The following is a 17,623-nucleotide window of genomic DNA, read 5'->3' as shown; positions in this document are numbered from 1 at the left end:
GGAGACTAAGCACTCTTCAAGCATTAGACTAAGAAAATGTCAAAAACATATTCCTTCCACATTAAAATGTTCTTTTAAAATGTGGAGACTGATACATGGAAATGTACATATATTTAGCTTTAAAGTTCTTGCTACTCAAGGTTAAAGACAGCCCTGTTCGGGTAAATGACAGTATTTGCCCTTAGACTTGATAGACCTCAAGTATGTTGTATCTCTACTGAATGTCATCTCTTTTAAAGAAGGAAAATAAAGCCATCTGTCCCTGAACTCTGAAAATAAACTTGGTGTCAAGTTGCTTCTCTCAATTCTTTTTATATGACTGTTCTAATAAAGGAGTTAAAGAACTTGATTTTTTTTTCATCATCGGGAGAGAATGAATATAGTAAAAAGTGTGCCTGCCTATTTAAACCTTCTCTCTGAAAGCTTGGGGCTGCAGTCGTTCTCTGCGGGAGTGTCACAATTGCCAAAAGACAGGGATAGAGAGGATACTAACAAAAGGGGCAGTGCCAGGCAAAGTGCTTTATGTCCTCACAGCACCCAATGGAGGTAGATGTGAATATTCTGATTTTACACATGACTTCAGGGCTCAGAGATTAAGTGACCTATCAAAATTCCCACAGCTAATTGGTCAAAGAGCAGAGATTAAATGTCAGTTTGTCGTGTGCTGAAGTCAGAGCCTTTTCTGTGATACTACCTGCTTCAATTGTTTTATTGGATCTCCAGAAAGACTGTGAGTGCATACAGCATTCTCTTAAGTACACACAAGAAAACTAACCTGAAGAGTAAAACCTGGGTTAGCTGGAAGATTAAGCTCAGGGAATTTGCACATTTAATTTTCTGGGTAGCTGAAGGTTTCCTAGAAATCTTTTAGTTTCAATCTTTAGTATCCATTTTCTTGTCTTTGATAAAGGTACTTGTGCTTTAGGTTTCTTTAAGGCATTTTCCTTTAAACCCTGATAATGAACTCCTATTGGAAATCCTTTTTTTTCCCCCCAAGTGTAAAGTCTTGATTATTAACTTATTTTCTTACAATTTTCCCTTTTCTCCTAGAAGTGCACTCCAGAGGAAAAAATTCCAGTTAATTAGAATTTCTCGTAATCAAGGTTTTTCAATTGTTTTGGTAAATGAAAATCAGGTGAAAGCTACCTCCCTGAATTTGAAATTGCTTCTTATTATAGGTTCTTCTTGATACCAGCATGTTCCCCTATGTTAGTATGCATTTGAAACTAATGGTCCAATACTCAAAGTGCTCAGATCGTTCATGACCTGGACGCCATAAATCCACCAGAGCACATTAGTGGGATGGTCCTTAATTACACAGTTTAGGCTTTGTGTAATCAAATGGTGCAAAAGAACAGCTGAGAACATTAAAATGCCAGCAGGCATTATAAATCATAACGCTTTCTATAGTCTTTCTTCAATTCACGTGTTTTGTTAAATTGAAAGTAAAAATAGAATGATTTTTGAATATCCATATTGGCATTTATAACCATTAAAACATAAATGATTAACATAACACATATTAAAAGATCATCTTTATTATTTTACCTCCTAGTTTTCTAATAGAAATTGCAGTTATTTTTTTAAAACTTTAACTACAGGAATCATCTTGCTAATGAAATAAAATTAAAGTTATCTCTTAGAAAGGTAGATTACACAAAAAGCCTATTTCTTAAGAAAATACAATTTCAATAAATTGCAGTGCAATCTTTTCCATCTAGGACTAACATGCACCTTAAAAGTTTTCTGTAGAGTTTTAGCTTTAAGAGGACACAATTTAAATTGTGGAATGTTCAAATTGTTATAATAGAAAGGAAATCTATTTAAATGGTGGTTTATTACTTCAAATTATATTTAAATGAGGATAATGAAGACCACATTTGAAAACAAGACCAGCAAATGAGAATCAATTTCTTGGAGCATTAAGCAACTTTAAGTAGTAAGCTTTGACAACTTGGCATAAAATATACAGCTTATTTTTGCTTCAGGGCTTTTAAGTCTCAAAATCTAACTAGCACCCATGTCAGCCCTCAAGATTAAGAATTATTACCATCAGCATGGCTCATGATTCAGTACCATTCCACATGCCCACAGGAGTGACAGAAATCAACCAGAATGGCTTACTGAGCAGCAATTCTATGTAAGGCCTGGGGGGTCATGGGGTAGGAAACAGGGCATCCTTGCTGAAGGGGAAGGTGTGTGCAAAGCAGTGGTGTCCTGAGTCAATTGTGAGCATTTCTTTCCAAATCCACGTTCAGAAACATCGTGTTAGTCACTTAAAAACTGGTCCTGGTTGGGTGTATTTACACCACAGGAATTGGTGAACACTACAAATCAGAACTTATCTTTTTGGAAAGCTGGCTGTCAAACTTTTACAAGCACACCCTGGATGTAAAGGCACCAAAGCAGCAGAGCTTGAATAGGTACGTGGAATGGGAACTATTTCATTTTGAATGGGATTTAAGGTCTGCCAAGCTAGGAAAAGAAACCAAAATAGAAAGGTTGGATGGTACCTAGATATGGAGGGCCTTTCATGCTTCACTAAGGAGTTTTCTTTCATTTCTTATCCTTGTTTAAGACCTAGCAGAAAACAGATGGTGCATTCAAAAAGGAGTTTTTGAAAAGGGAGTTTTGAAAAGGGACCATTTACAGGGCATGGATAAGGTTAAGGTACCGACTCACAACCCTTGGCTAGCTGCTGCAAGAAGCAAAAGCCAACAAGAAGCCAGATGGCAAAGGACCCATTGATGCAGTCCATCTGAGTCTGATTCCCAGAGTACAAAGCAAAGTGGAGAAGGGTAGGGTGGATCTGGAAGGGTATAGAAAATATCCAGCACAATCCCACAGCAAGTGGGTACCACTAAATGTCTTGTAATGGGAACTAGGGAATCATGTCTATAATTCAGAAACACTGATCCATCAGCTGTGTGTAAGACAGACTGGAGAGGGTACATAATGGATGTAGGGAAACCCATTAAGAAGCACTCGCATTAAGCTAAAGAGGCAATGGAACTGCGATCATGGTGGTAAGAACAGAGAAGGGCCATGTTTAGGAAACAATAGAGACTGACAAGTGGAGAGGTAACTATTAGATATACAGCTAACTAGATGTAAAAATGGGGGAGGAAGAGTTAAAAATAGTATCAAGGCACTGAGCCTGTTTGACTCTGATGCTAGTGATTGCCAAAGTAAGACAGGGGCATGCAAGAGCAAGACCTCACTTTGAAAGTGGGTTGACTTTCTCCATTTATGTGATTGGGTGGGAAGAGAAAGGTGAGAGCACTCTCTACCAGTTCTCTCTCTGCTGGGCCAGTTTGTGGAGGCTTTGTTCCTCTGCACAAGGCTATGGGATACTCTCATACAGCCACAGCTCATTCTGTATCCTAAAAACCAGTGCCTCCCTTTTAGCTTTCTGGGATGTGATTTTTAGGGTGAAAATAGCCAGCAGGCATTTGGAGTTTGGGAGTAAAGTTATAACCAGAGAGAAGTTGGATGTTTGTCTCATAAAGGTCTAGTATAGAAGACTTAAGATCTCAAGAGGCATAGAGACAAAAATGAAATGAAAGGGCTCAGTGGAGCCAGAGATGTACTACCATAAAACACAGTACAAATGGAAGGTTAACTCTGCATCTTACTGAAAAATAAGTGACTATCTCCACTATTATCTCCTTGATAACTACTTGGTGATAGTGTCTGAATTTAGTTATATGTCAATACAAAGATGGAACTAACACAAATTATTATAAGGGCATGCATTAGCAACTCAGTGTTGAAATGATCTCTGCATTATGAACCATAATGATTGAGATGAGGCAGAAAAGTAGATCTCTCCATGGAGGACAAATCAATAACAACTAGGTTTTATGGTCATTATGCACTAATGAAATTACTTACCATCTAAATCTCTTGGAGGATCTTGAACACTCAACATCCGTCACCTCTTTCATGTTAACACCAGCCAGATGTGGCTGTACATAATGGAGATCATGAACAAAAATATTTCATACATGAAGCATTTGCATTCCAAGCAAGAGGGATTTTTAAAGGCATCCCCACACTAGTATTAAAAAAAAAATTCCATCTGTGGGCAACACAGGTGATGTGCTATCAATTAGCTAGTGCCCTAATCAAGAGTTCATCTATAATAAAAGGGGATTGTATTACAAGGGAAAAATAAGCAATAGAAAGCAGAAAATAAAAGAAGGTAAACTAAATTACGAGACATTATGTGCCACTTTCACATACATTATATCTTTAACCAAGAGTCACACAGAAATGAAGTAGAGACTTTCTTCCTGTGTGCCCTTTAGCTCTTGGAGCTTGGTGTGTGCCAGTCCAAACATGCCATGCACTAGCACGCCATTCAATTCAGCCACTCCTGAATCCCTGCTTATGTGATTTCTCTCCAGATATTCAAAGCCTTCTGTCATCATCCCCCTTCCCTGACTAAATTCAACACATCTCATCCCTTCCGTGCATAATGCACAGTCTCCTTTTGTCAAACTTCATATTAACTAGTAATTCTGTTTTCTCTAAACTCCAAGTGTACTTTGGAGGAATGGGCAAATGAAAGTTTGAGATTTATGATCTCCCCCCCTTTTTTTCTTTTCTAAGCCACACTGGTTTTCTCTGTCCCTCAAACCCATCAAGGTCCTTCAAACCTCTGGGCTTTGGCTTCCAAAGCTCTTCCCTTGCACTCCCTGTGCCTCCATAACTTTCACTCACCCTTGAGATTTTGGTTGAAATGTCACTTCTTTACGAAGGACTTCTCTTACAATCCTCCATGTAATATTCGCTTTTGGCCTTGTGCACTTCTCTTTCACTGAACTTAATACAGCCATACTCCCACAGGTACTTGTGGATTAATGGATTAATGCTGTTACCTCTATCAGATGGCAAGCCCCACGTGGGAATGGACCACATTTCATCTGTCTTGCTCACAACTGTATCACCAGCTCACAGAAGACCTGCACAGAGGTGGTGCTGTTGATATTTGCCAAATGACTGAAGTGAGTAACCGTCATGTTCTAAGCACTGTAACAAGCTTTCCCACACATTCTTATAGCAACCCTGTGGATTCATATTATTCCTCCATGGTGTAGATGAGAGAGCTTGGGGGTCAAATAAATTTGAGTCCTTTAACCAAGATCGCACAGCCAGTATGTGATAGAGTTGAGATTCATACCTGGAACCATCTCATCTAAGCTCTGTTTTATTGTGGAATTTCCACAGATGATCACTTAATCATTTTCTGTCTTGTTTCTATTCATTCTCTCTCCCCAGTGAGTCTCAAAACTCACTTGGGATGGAAGTTAACACCATGTACATTTTTTTTTCATCCCCCACATCACCCTTCTAATAGCACTTGATATTCTACATGCATTTAATGAATACTTTTTGATTAATAACACTTCCTTGGCATTAATATCATAAAAGCATCCCCAAATGAGTTCAACTTTCAGTAAAAACCTCTCTAAAATAGTAAGACAGTACATCTCTGATAGAATACTGGTTTATAGTCTACTCGTTTCTACCAAACTGCATAGGAAGTAATTTTGTAAAAAATTTTTAGAAAAAGCAGTATGACAAAGTGAAATAGATATATGGAAATCCCTTTCCTCTTTCATTCATGGACTATTTGCTAAGTGCATTTTCCATGTGCCAAGTGCTCTTATAGGTGCCAGGGATCCAAGTCTAAGTAAGTCAGAGTCTTTTCCCTCAAGGAGCCTCTGTTGATGGTGTTATTAAAGAGTGAAAATAAATAATCCTAAAGTATATACTTGAAGTGAGGACAAGCAAACGTGTGAAAATCAAGGCCAGTGTGACAAACTTAGCCTGGGGGAAAACCAGAGTGAGTACCTGGTCCTATATACTTTCTAGTTTTAAGGTATTGGGTCAATTCCTTGTCTCAGGGTTTTTTTGTTTGTTTTTCTCTTTTAAAGTGGGGATAATACCTCCCAGAGTTGCTGTGTACTCCTCTAAGCACACATGCTATTTATTGGCGTACAAGGGTTGCTGGAGGTAACTAGTGAGGTGGTGGTTCTAGCTATCCCCCAGAAGTAAGAGTACAGGTATCTTCAGTTACCCCTAAATGCAGTCACCTATCAATTGGGAAACTTTGATGAGGAAGGTTAAACAAGACAGTGAACATGAGGTTCTTTGTTAAAATTATTATTTCCAGCTCCCAAAGCATTCAAAGAATAATGAGGCAGTTAATGCATACTCTCAACTTTGTCCTTCAAGTGCATATGACAATTTGCTAGCTGTAACAGGGTAGAGGCTAAGTCATAGCAACCTGTCCCTGTTGTCAGCCTACCAGGGGTCTCCTTAAGGGTTACCTGATTTGGCTTGCCTGGTGATTTTTTCTTGCTTTGTACTAACCCAGCAGCCAAGAGGACTCTTGGTTATGCTGCATAACCAAGGTTATGTTCTTGGTTCTCATCTTGTCCCAAACAGGAGCCTTGCAGTTTGGTCAAGAAGCAAGAAAGTGATGTTATGTAGATGATGATACCAAAAATCAATAATATCAATGGTAGCAGCATGATTTATCGAGCACTTACAAGATGCTAGCCATTGTTTTAAGAGTTTTATGTGCCCCCAACTTTATCATATAACACTGGATCCCGCAGAGTTGAAGCTTATGGGTCTGTTAGTTCTGGCAATGTCTTGAATTCAGTTCCTCTTTGGAGAATGGTAGCTCTGAACTGAATCTGTTCTTTCTGGTTAGAAAATGTGATTATATGAATTATGACTTTGGGGCATTGTAATATTTTCAAAGTGAGAAAAGAGAGTGGATACAGAACATAATTTGGAAACAAACAAAAAAGTCTCTAATGTATTCATCTGTCTGCCTTTTCTTCTAAAGCACATAAGCTGATATAAGATTTCTTGAATGTCTGGGCAAATGTAAATCTCTCTTGGGGTCTACCACAAAGGTAGACTACTTATGAACTACTGACTTTCCAAACATCTGGTCTGAATCTTGTTGTCTCTTAAAGTCCGTTCACTTGCCTCTGGGTAAGGATCCTTGGAATGCCTACACCATTTAGTCAGAAATGTTAGATTTCAATATAATACCACTCCTACCCATTACTACTGTTTACTTACCTTGGGGTCCAGGAACTGTGCAAAAGGCTATATATGCATGATTTCATTGAATAAGTCCAGTGATTCTGTAAGGCAGGGTCTGTTATTTTTCCATTTTACAGATGAAGATACTGAGGTTCACTGAAATGACTCCAGACCACAGAGCTAAGATGCAGTTTTGGAAGTAATTCCTCTCAACTCTAAGTTCTGTCTAGTTATCCACTCTCTTTGCCCTGCTTTGGGCTATACATCCTATAACCCTTATGGTAGTGACTCACATTGTTCTGATGTATCACCTGCATGTCAGAAAGATCCCTTAAAGCAAAACACTCTTTAGAAGCAAATCTTAAATAGTTTTCATTATTGCTAGCAGTTTTAAGCTCTTGTAAAAAATCATTCAATACTTTTCATAAGATTCAGCAATCTGCAAATATCCAAGACAGTAACTTTCCTCAAAATTAATCATTTTACTTCTGTCTTTTTTCCGTGTAACAAAAAGATGCTTTTCGGTTTTCAGAAACCCTCTAAATTCAGACACTGATGATATAACAATACGCAGTGTGATGGTAATGGTTAGGAGAATGCAATCTTTAGGTATTTCGGCTCATTAAATTTTTTTTTTACCTTAAATATGACTTTAAAATTTGCTGTTAATAACACCAATATAATTTTAAAGAATAATTCAGTGATTGGCTAAATAAAAATACCAAAGTTGACTCAAAACTTAAATAATAAAATGGGGGCACCTGGGTGGCTCAGTTGGTTGAACGTCCAACTTCGGCTCAGGTCATGATCTCACGGTTTGTGAGTTTGAGCCCTGCATCAGGGCTCTATGCTGACAGCTCAGAGCCTGGAGCCTGCTTCGGATTCTGTGTCTCCTTCTCTCTCTGCCCCTCCCCCACTTGTGCTCTGTCTCTATGTCTCTCAAAAATAAATAAATGTAAAAAAAAATTAAAAAGAAACTTAAATAATAAAATACATCATGTTTTATTTTATAGAAACTCTACTTTAATAATGGAATTACAGACTTTTTAGGGCCAAATGGGCTATGAGAGCTAGTCCAATCCAATCCTTTTGTTTTATAGTTGCAAATAAAGATGAAGAAATACAGCCCAGTGCTTTAACAGTGCAGGTTCAGAGTCAGACAGGCCCAACTTCACATTCTTGCTCTGCCACTTACCAGCTCTGAGACTATCTGTCATCCACAGTCACAGAGCCAGTTCTTGAAAGCACCTTGCCTAGGAAGCAGGGCCGCTGTAAACTGAGCATTCAAATAAAAGACTTTCACGTCTAAAGCAGATGCTTATTCATTCATTCATTTGACAAATATTTACTGAGTACACACTACCATGACCTTGGGCAAGTTACTTGTTTTGTGCCTTATTCCTGAGCTGTAAAGTGGGTATCCCCGTTATACAGTTTTTGCAAGGATTAAATGAGTTAATGCATAGAAGGTGCACGGGATGGTTCCCGGCACAGTGGAAAGGCACACACAATGTTGGGTATCATTACTTTTCTCCTACTGTTACTACACTCTGTATTAGGTAATCTAGTGGGGCTCTGGGGATATAATTCAGGAGCCCTATGTAATATTTTCCTCCTAATTACTAAAGCATCTCTTGTGTATGGAGTGAATCTCTCACTCCATTGTCACTCCTGAGGGTGAAGCTGCTTGTAAGCTTATTTACAAGGGTTCTATTTTGACAGTGCTATCCTTCATGCATGAAGGGAAAAATATCTCACCTGCATTTGCTCATGTACTTTGTGTTTTTTCCTTCAGATGGCTTTGAAGACACTCAAGTTTTTCACCTGGTCTCCCAGGTGAGAAATGATGAGTTTGTGAGTATGTGAGGAGGTTGGCTGGGATTCCAGAGACAGGTTGTCCCCACAGGACATAGCAGAACTAACTAGTCCTTTGGGAGTGTTAAACTTTACATGCAGTCCTTACTGCACAGAACCATAATGAGCTGGAAGAACAAGCAGAGAAATCCAGTTAATTGCCACTCCAATGTCTTCAGTGGTTCTATCATGGTTGGATGAGTTACTATAAATTCCATCAGTGTTCTGGAGACATGAGCTGAAGTCCTATATAACTATAGCACTCATTGAAATCACAGAATTATGAAGGTGAAAAGGACCTTAAATGGTCATGTAGCTTCTCACAAGAGAACGTTACACTATCCCAGAGAAGTGAGAAGTTACATCTTTAAGAACTTGAGAAGGCTCTTTACAAAGCTCATTTTGATGAACAAGTCTTATTATTGAAACAAAAACATACGCTTCTCAGTATGAAATCAAGTATGTCTCCTGTTTGTGTGTATGTGTGTGCACATGTGTGTATGTATATACAAAGTTAAAATACCCCTGCCAAACAAAACCAGAAAACCATGCCACTATCACTTTTCTTTTGTAGGCAGAACACCCTCAGTTCTCTTTCATCTTCTGGGCTATCTCATTTTCTTATCCTAGCCATCTTTAGCCTATGAACCTTTCTTCCCAGCTTGTCACAAGTTATTTTTTTAAGCCTCTAAGGTCAGTTTAAGGTAAGACATTAGAGAGAAAGTCTGATTAGTTCTTAGGTGTCTGGGAAACCCAGCTTAAATTTCCCTGCATGATACATTTTAACTGATACGTCCCAGGTCCTTGCTCTCCTTGGTAACCCAAGAGCTAAAGTGCTGAGTCACTGTCATATTACCTGTTCTGTCACCACAGTTCAGGAAACAGGATTGGTACAAGCAAGGAGCCTCAGGTCTTATCCCAGAATGTATGATCTTACACAAGTTCAACTTAAGCTAGGAAAAAGAAAATTGCAACCTTTTTTCTTTTACAACTTAGAAATGTATTAAGTGACTTGTCCAAGGTCACACTAAACCGCTCCATGGCTCTGGTCCCTTAGTTATTGAAAAAAGAGAGAAAGAGTGATATTTGGTGTCTCAGAATAGTAGAGGTCAAATGAGATACATATTTAAGGACTCTGCAAAATGTGAAGTTGTAAAACATGAGGCACTATTCATTTTGTCAGTGCAGCCCATCTTCTTTTTATGCAGCATGTGCTGTTACATGTTTCTTGCAACTGACTTTGATTATGTTTCTAGCCTCCTCTTCTGCTTGCTCAAGACACTCTGAATTCTAACCAATTCAGAGGCGTCTACCCTCTCTAAAGCAACCATCCCACTCACTGGTGTTCAGTGAGGCTAGATTTAAAATGGTCTCCTGCCAAATACTTGTGTTGCAGGTGATAGCCTGTTCTGTGAATTAACCAGAAGGTTTCTTAAAGCCTTTGCCAATGGCCAAAATCTGAATTAACGCTCCTGCTTCTGTACTTTTGTAGCTCACACTTTTGCCATTACAGCACACTTCATTGTACTTGTCACTCTCCTTTCTATAACACCAAATAGACATTAACTCAGGGCAGAGTCAATGTCTGTTAGAACAGGGTTTGTCAAAACTTTGGTACTATTGACACTGGACCAAATAATTCTTTGCCGTGGGGGGACCATCCTATGCATTTTAGGATGTTTACCGGCATCCCTGGCTTCTACACATTAGATGCCAGTAGCATCCCCCACATTTAGTTGTGACAACTGCCAAAGATGTCTCCAAATATTGCCAAGTTCCTCCTGGAGGTAGGGATGGGTGGGGTGGGGAGGTCAAATCACCCCCAGTTAAAAACCCCTGTGCTAGATCTAGCAAAGTGCCTTCTTCACTCTATAACTATTTGTAGAAGAATATGTGACTGATGGAAACAAACTGCTTCTGATGGATTTAATGTACAAGCTGCAGAAAAATCAAGCTAATTTCTTTTGGTTTTAGTACCTCCTATAATGCCTGGCACACAGCTGGGGCTCAGTATATATTCACTGGGTGAACGAGTGTTCCAAGAAAATAAACAGCTTCCTGTATCCCAGGTAAAATTATTTCCCTCAAGAAGACCCAGGTGAGGTGATAGGGAATTATCACATTAGGAGGAGAAAATTTTTAAAAGAACAACAAAAAAATCTCTTAGCTGTGAGATTAGAAGCCAGAAAAAATACCTTGCAGAAAAGAGCATCATGGCTATGTTCCCCAGACCTTTAGCTCTCCGTCCAATCGTGGCATTTAGAGCAGAAATAAAATTCTTTGCAGTGCTAATACTAGACACCTCTAGCATTTCTGCATCCTTTGAAACAACTCAGTTAGGGACATGAAGTACCAGGTGGGTTGCAGGACATCTAGAAGGTCACACATTCAGGCATTAGTGTCAGAGCGGGGAAATGAGCCTGCGCCTTCCTGACTCCCTGGACAGTACTTGATTACAGTGATTATTATGGATGCAAATTAAGACTTATTACTATTGTGAAATAACAATGCAGGTTAATGATATTCTTTATTGCCACACTAACATTTTTTTCTAGAGGGGAAAATTATAGGCATGAAACCAATTAAGCAACCTTTCTTTCTTTGTAAAGCTTTTTAGTGTTCCTAAATGAAGATTCTCTCTTTGTGCTTACTGCTTAATAGTGCAAACTGATTTTTTTGTCTCCTAGGTCTTACTGAGATGGATGCTAATACTGGTGCTGTCTTTTTTTCCTGTATGAATTGAAAATGACTATGCTAATACATTATCTCACAAAGGGCAGTCATAAATAGGAAGAGCAAATATTTTGAAATGAATATTTAATGGACATTCTCCTATAGAGGTTAGGCATTGTTGGAAATGCCTCCCTTGGAAATCTTTGTTAGCCGAAGTCTTGCAATTGCCCTTTTCTGGACACCACTGAGGGACAGCTCTCCTCCCGTGATTGAAACAAGTGGCTCCAGAAAACAATGGCAGATTAATTTATGTATCCCCCAAACTTTACTTCGTTGTCCTTTACTCCCAGTTCTACAAAACACAAAAACCTTTCCCGTAGAAGGGCGTCATGTCACATGTATATTGTTACTGTAACTATGGGAACCAAAAAATGCCACCAGTGTGTCTGTTTCATACACAAATGAGGGGACAGCTGTGGAGTCCACATGTCTGCCAGTGGTATAATAGATGAGAGGCAGGATGGCCTGGGTCGGAAAATTACGACTCATTTATATTAATCGAAGCTTTCAAATAACATTCCAAACCCTTTGCAATAAAGAGTGTAAATGGAAGGCAATAAGCCACATAAAAGCAGTTTCATCCCATAGCTTTCAAAACTAAGTGTTGTAAGTAGATGCACCAGCATCCTAAGTGCAAAATGATGGAACTTCAGTGTGTATCACTGAAAGTTTAAGCTGAGTTTCTCTGCATGTCAGGGATGACGGTCAGTCTGGTAAGTACAGTGGTTCGATCCAAGTTCAATGTTTGTTAGTTATGGCATTTGAAGCACAGCTTCCTCAAACCCTTTAGCAGTTTCACTGAAAGTTAGTCCTTCCAGAGCTATTCACTCAACATTATCACGTTACAGGGTTGGCAGGGTTAAGAAACAGCTAAGATAACCTAGCTGTGACTAGACAGTAGCTTGTTTCCCAGCTAAATAACTAATAAAATTGCTGATAACATTCTACCTTTGCTAGACCTTTGGAGAATATTCAAAAAGTAAAAAAAGATGTAAGCCTACATGTTTCTTTTTCAAAAAGCAATGTACCACAAAATAGTATAGACTTTAATTATTGAATAATATGGGTACCAGTTCTGTAGGTGCCATGGCTCTGGAAACATATACTATAATATTTTATCACGTGTCGTAAATACAATGTCAATGAACTATTTATAACATGTCTGTCTATGGTTTAACACTTGGAGGCCACAGTCTGTAACAGATCTATAAAATAGGTGAACGGTAATATCCTAAAAGAAAAAATTAAAAAAACAAATTTCATTTGAGAAGACTTGTAGAGCAAAGGGTTCCCTTGGACAGTAACTATTGAATTTTACATATAGGGTTTAACTTTTGTCTCTATCCTATATTTTAAGCCAAAAACAAGAGAGAATACGGGTTTTCCTGACTTCATCTATATAATTATATTTTCACCCTGAATAAAATATTAATCAAAGCTATATTCATGAGTCAAAGAAACTTCCATTGTTCCCAGAAACCAAAATATGATTCTAAAATGGAATTTGCTTTATCTCCAGATTGGCTTAACCCCAAGTAGATATTCAGCATAATAATTTTGAAAAATTAAATATAATAGTTAAGCAACCTTACATTAGTGCTCAAGTGAATCATTCAAAGAACTATTATTTTGTAGCCTAAAATAAATTTTAAGAAAGCATTATGAAAGTCTAGCAAAAAATGACATGCAGATCCTATAATTTACCATATTTTATTTATGATATATGATTATTTATGGTGGCATAAAAAGCCCACCATTCTGTTTATTTATAGTCATACCCAACTGGCTTAGAAAGTAGCACTATAACTCTGTAGAGGCAGATTTTCCTTAGTACCTACCAGTTTGTTGCCATGAGTGTCACTGCTTTAGGATATGTGGTAATTGCTCTAGCAATTCAGGTCAAGAAGCTAGCCTTAGCAGGGCCCAACCAGAGAGAGATCAATGGGTGAGTTTTTTCTTGCTGTTTTTGAATTCCAGACACTATCCAGAGCTCCGTGTGTTATTGTTCAGCGGCAGAGTCTGCAGTTAGATCTGGTCAAAGATTTTATTTAGCACAGTGATTTTTTTTACAATAATAAGTACTTTATTACTTTTATTTGCCAAGGACTATGCTCTAATCTTCCCTTTCATTAGACTGGCAAAGATTTCACATAGGCAGGATAATAACCAAAGAGAATTTCTTACAAATGTGAGGCTGTGGTCAGTTTAAAGTTACCAGGTTTGTTTCAAAAATACCTAGACAATTTACAGTAAAATAGTTTACAGCCTAATTTAGAAAAGTCAACTGTATTTTATAGTTAACTCTCAAGTCCATAATGAAGACCGAATCTCAGGCTTAAATTACATATGTGTGTATTCTAATGATTTGTTACTTTCTGACTTCTTGATAGCATTAAGAAGTCTTCTTGATAGCATTAAGAACGTAAAATGAAATCTTGGCTTTAACATTTTCTTACTTAAATTTGACTCAATTCAGTTTTCCCCTCCTGGGAAAAAAACTGCCTTATGTGTAAAAGTCACTGAACCAGCAAAAATAACTTAAAGGAAACATGTAAAATAGCAGACTAACATCTGTTGTGCACCCCTCCCCCACAAACACTGAGCCCTCAAAACAATGTTGTCTTGGGGTGGGGGGTGGATTTTAATGTCCCTTTCAGTGAATATACAGAATACTGGGCAAGCACTGTTTAGTGAATAGGTTCTTTTTTCTCTTCAACAATGTTTCAGACTGACAAAAGAAGAGGCCAAGGAGGCTGGCTTGTCAGTAGGTATAATCCCAGGGCTCACGTGCAGCCCACACCGCTGGCCTTTTGTTCAGTAGTCGCACTACTCTAGGAGGTGAGCAAGCAGTGGTCTATTAGCTAATGTTAAACAAGGCAGAGATTCCCCTAGTTTGGACTGCCTTCCACTCATGGTTTTGTCCTGTGGCCCGAAAACCCGTCAGGTGACTAGGAACATGCTGATTTCATCACCTTCACTTCTACAAGTTTGATGTCTTAAGAACTAAAATAATTTTGCTTGAACAGTGAACATTCTAGTGAATGTCAATTACAACTATCTCTTCCTAATTGTTTTAGCTCTGAGGATGGAGAGCAAATGTGAGCCGGAGATAAAATGACAAAAAGGAAAAGAAAAGAAACTCTAAAAGTTGAAAGGGCAGTTCAGTAATCACCTCAAACCACCAGAAGTGGATTAAAGTTACAGCCTACTTCATATAAATATTTTCCTCATTATCCAACTTAGAACATGCAGCTTCAATGTTGCACAAAAATACACAGCCAGGTAAAGAGCAAGTAGTACTTTGAGCTTTCAACACAATACACTCAGAGAATTTGGCTCTTGAAGGTGTCAGCAAGATATGAAATTCCTAAACAGAAAAACTCACACTGCGCCTTTATTCCATTTTCTTAAGGTCTATTGTTAACTAAAGACTCCTTGTCTTTTCAAATTCCTTCATGTGAATGGATGAGGCCAGACATCTGCCAGGATTCGCTCACATTTGCATGCAAATCAGAGACTTCGGGACACTCATGGCCAAGAAGCCAACAACACCACTTTTACTCTAGATTTATACTGATCAAAGTGCCTTCCTGAACTTTCAACATCTCTAGTTCTAGCTCTTAAAAATGAAGTAATAAGCATATTTGAGTAGTATTATTTAGACTATCGTGCCAAAGCACACTGCCAAACAAAACAACACACCGTCTTTCAGAAAATCCTACAAGCAAAAACCCAAATCAGTGATACCTGTTCCCGCATTGAATCAAGCCTTTGCTTTACTATGTAGGTCTGGAAATGAAAATGCTAATGGTGACGTGAGATTTAGGGAAGGATCCATTTTCTCGGACTCTTGGCTTTTGCCTGTGGAGTTCAAATGCCTCAAAACTATTCACACCCTGGCCATTCATGCATTCATTCTTTCATTCCCAGGCACTGTATTTGGCCATGGGGATACAGCGGTGAACGTAGCAGGTAAGATCCCCCTCACCCAGAATAGGTACCACCTCCGAGTTTCTCACTCCGCATATCTACCTCGACCCCTTCGAAAGGGTCCCGGGACGGGTTTTCCACCGGTCCTGGGCGCGTGGCGCCGTTCCCGCGGTTGGATCTTTCTTCACCACCCCAGCCTGCCAGGCAGGGACTCCCACCGCGGGAGGCGGTCGCAGCAGGTCCCTTGGAAACGCCGAGTGGGGGGCTGCCCACACCCCTCTCCACGCAGCACAGAGGATACTCGCTGGCAAACTTTCCTTGCTCTGACCCCGGCCGAGCGGGAACCCAGCACCTATTTGGTTCCTGGAACGGACCGAGGTTCCCTGACATTTCAGCATCCCTGACAAGCCTCCTGAGGCTGCTACCCCTTCTGGACTCAAAATATGTAGGGTAAGGTCTTTCCCCCAATTACACTGCCCGAAAATTGGGTAGGTCCTTCCGAATGCTCGGGCTTCATTACACTTCAGTGCTTTGTGAATTGTGTCCCTTGCCCCTTTCTTTAACAACAAGGCCACCACCAAGACATGCTTCCTCTTAGCTCTTCCCACTACCTGCCACCTTCCTTCCCATCTCTTCCTTTCTCTTTCCAACTCCCCAGACCCCCTTTACGCGCTCTTCTCCGGCCCCAGCTGTCTTACCCGTTCACATCCCAGCAGTCCTCCTTCCTGTGGATCGCCGGGCGACACCCTCCCCCGCGCTGGTCCCTGAAATTCAGCGGGCTCGCCTCCTGTCACTGCCTTTTGCCCATTTCTGCCTCGCCTTCATTCCAAACTATTACTCTCCCCCATCCCTGTGGGGTATTTTGGGGAGGGGGGCTGGTGGGAAGATGCGAAAAGGGTTACTAGATTGCCATTTCCCCGACTTGGTCATTTTCTCCAGCTCCGTGAGCCGCGCCCCCTGATCCCCCGTAGGCCCGCGATCTTATCCCGCAGTTCCCCATACCCTGTGGGGCCCGCCACGCCGCCAAGTTTGCCTCGACTTCCCCCTTGCAGCCGCCCAAACCTTCCGCCACCGCCCGGCTAGGCGAGCGCACTTACCCCGAGGCCCGGCTGGCGGGGTTGTGGGGTGCGCACGGACCCGCCGCGGCAGCAGGAGGAGGAGGAGGACTGCCGGCTGAGCGGCGCCTCCCTCCCAACCCGCAGCGCGTACTGGCTCCTCGGGGGGCTCCCAGCAGAGCACCAAGACAGGAGGCGAGGCAACGACACGAGCAACAGCTGCTGCGCGGGCCTGGGCTCAATCCGACTCTCGGGGGTCGGGGCAGAAGCAGGCAGGATTGGGGAGGAGGGCAGGAGAAGTGGGGTGCAGAGGGCGAGGCAGAGAGAGGCCAGGTCCCGAAGAAGGCGCCCGGGGCAACTAGGGATGCCACCGCGCGGATGCCGCCGCCTGGGCTAACGCCACCAGCCCCTCTCCCCACGCGGAGGGCGCTGCAGGCGCGGGCGCACGGGCCTCGCCTAGCTCTCCGGCTCGCTGCCGGCGCCCTCGGTGCGCCCCGCTTTGTGCTCCCCGCAGCCGGCGTGCACCTGGTGTAAGCAAAAGCGGTCAGCTGATGGGCTGCACGCCTATTGGCTGCTCCGCGGTCTCCTCCCCTCCCGCCCGACCCCCTTCCTAGCCTCCCCCTCCTGGCCTCCAGCCTCCGGCTCAGCCCCTTGTGGGGCACCATCTGTAGCCCGCCCAACAAAGGCGCAGCGCCACCGGTCTCGGGTGGCCCGGCCGCCCTGCGCCGCCGCCGCGGCCGCTGCAGGGAGCAGTGGGCCGCCGCTTTTTGTCTGAGGGACGGCAGGCTGCGGCTGGGTTAGGGAGGCAAAGCATAGTGCCGTTTCTTAGCGAAAGAAATACCAAAAAAAGAAAAAAAAGAAAAAAAAAAGCACTTGCTGGGAGACCAGTAAGGTACAATGGGGCCCAATCTCTGCGCAACATAGAACTTGGGCTCAGAGACAGAGAAGCAGACAAAATTCAACCCGAGAGAGAGCCAGGT

General features: G+C 41.3%; 1 protein-coding gene across 7 annotated transcripts in view; it reads right to left on the bottom strand.

Moving 5' to 3' along the window:
• The window catches only part of LRRN1 (leucine rich repeat neuronal 1), a 37,437-nt gene extending 20,293 nt beyond the window's left edge, over nucleotides 1-17,144 (bottom strand). For 2 of the 7 annotated variants that reach the window (XM_060631602.3, XM_060631609.3), the window contains exon 1: nucleotides 16,686-17,144. The gene's annotated coding sequence lies outside the window, so the exon portion shown is untranslated. Of the gene's footprint in view, nucleotides 1-3,894; nucleotides 3,969-4,883; nucleotides 4,984-16,286; nucleotides 16,518-16,685 lie in introns of those variants that run through there. The other 5 variants (XM_060631603.3, XM_060631604.3, XM_060631606.3 and 2 more) reach the window with 5 other exon arrangements.
• Between the last annotated feature and the right edge of the window lie 479 nt (nucleotides 17,145-17,623).

The sequence above is a fragment of the Panthera onca genome, chromosome A2 (assembly GCF_046562875.1).
Source record: "Panthera onca isolate mPanOnc1 chromosome A2, mPanOnc1 haplotype 2, whole genome shotgun sequence".
NCBI classification, from domain to species: domain Eukaryota; kingdom Metazoa; phylum Chordata; class Mammalia; order Carnivora; family Felidae; genus Panthera; species Panthera onca.
This window is presented reverse-complemented; position numbering and strand designations above follow the sequence as displayed.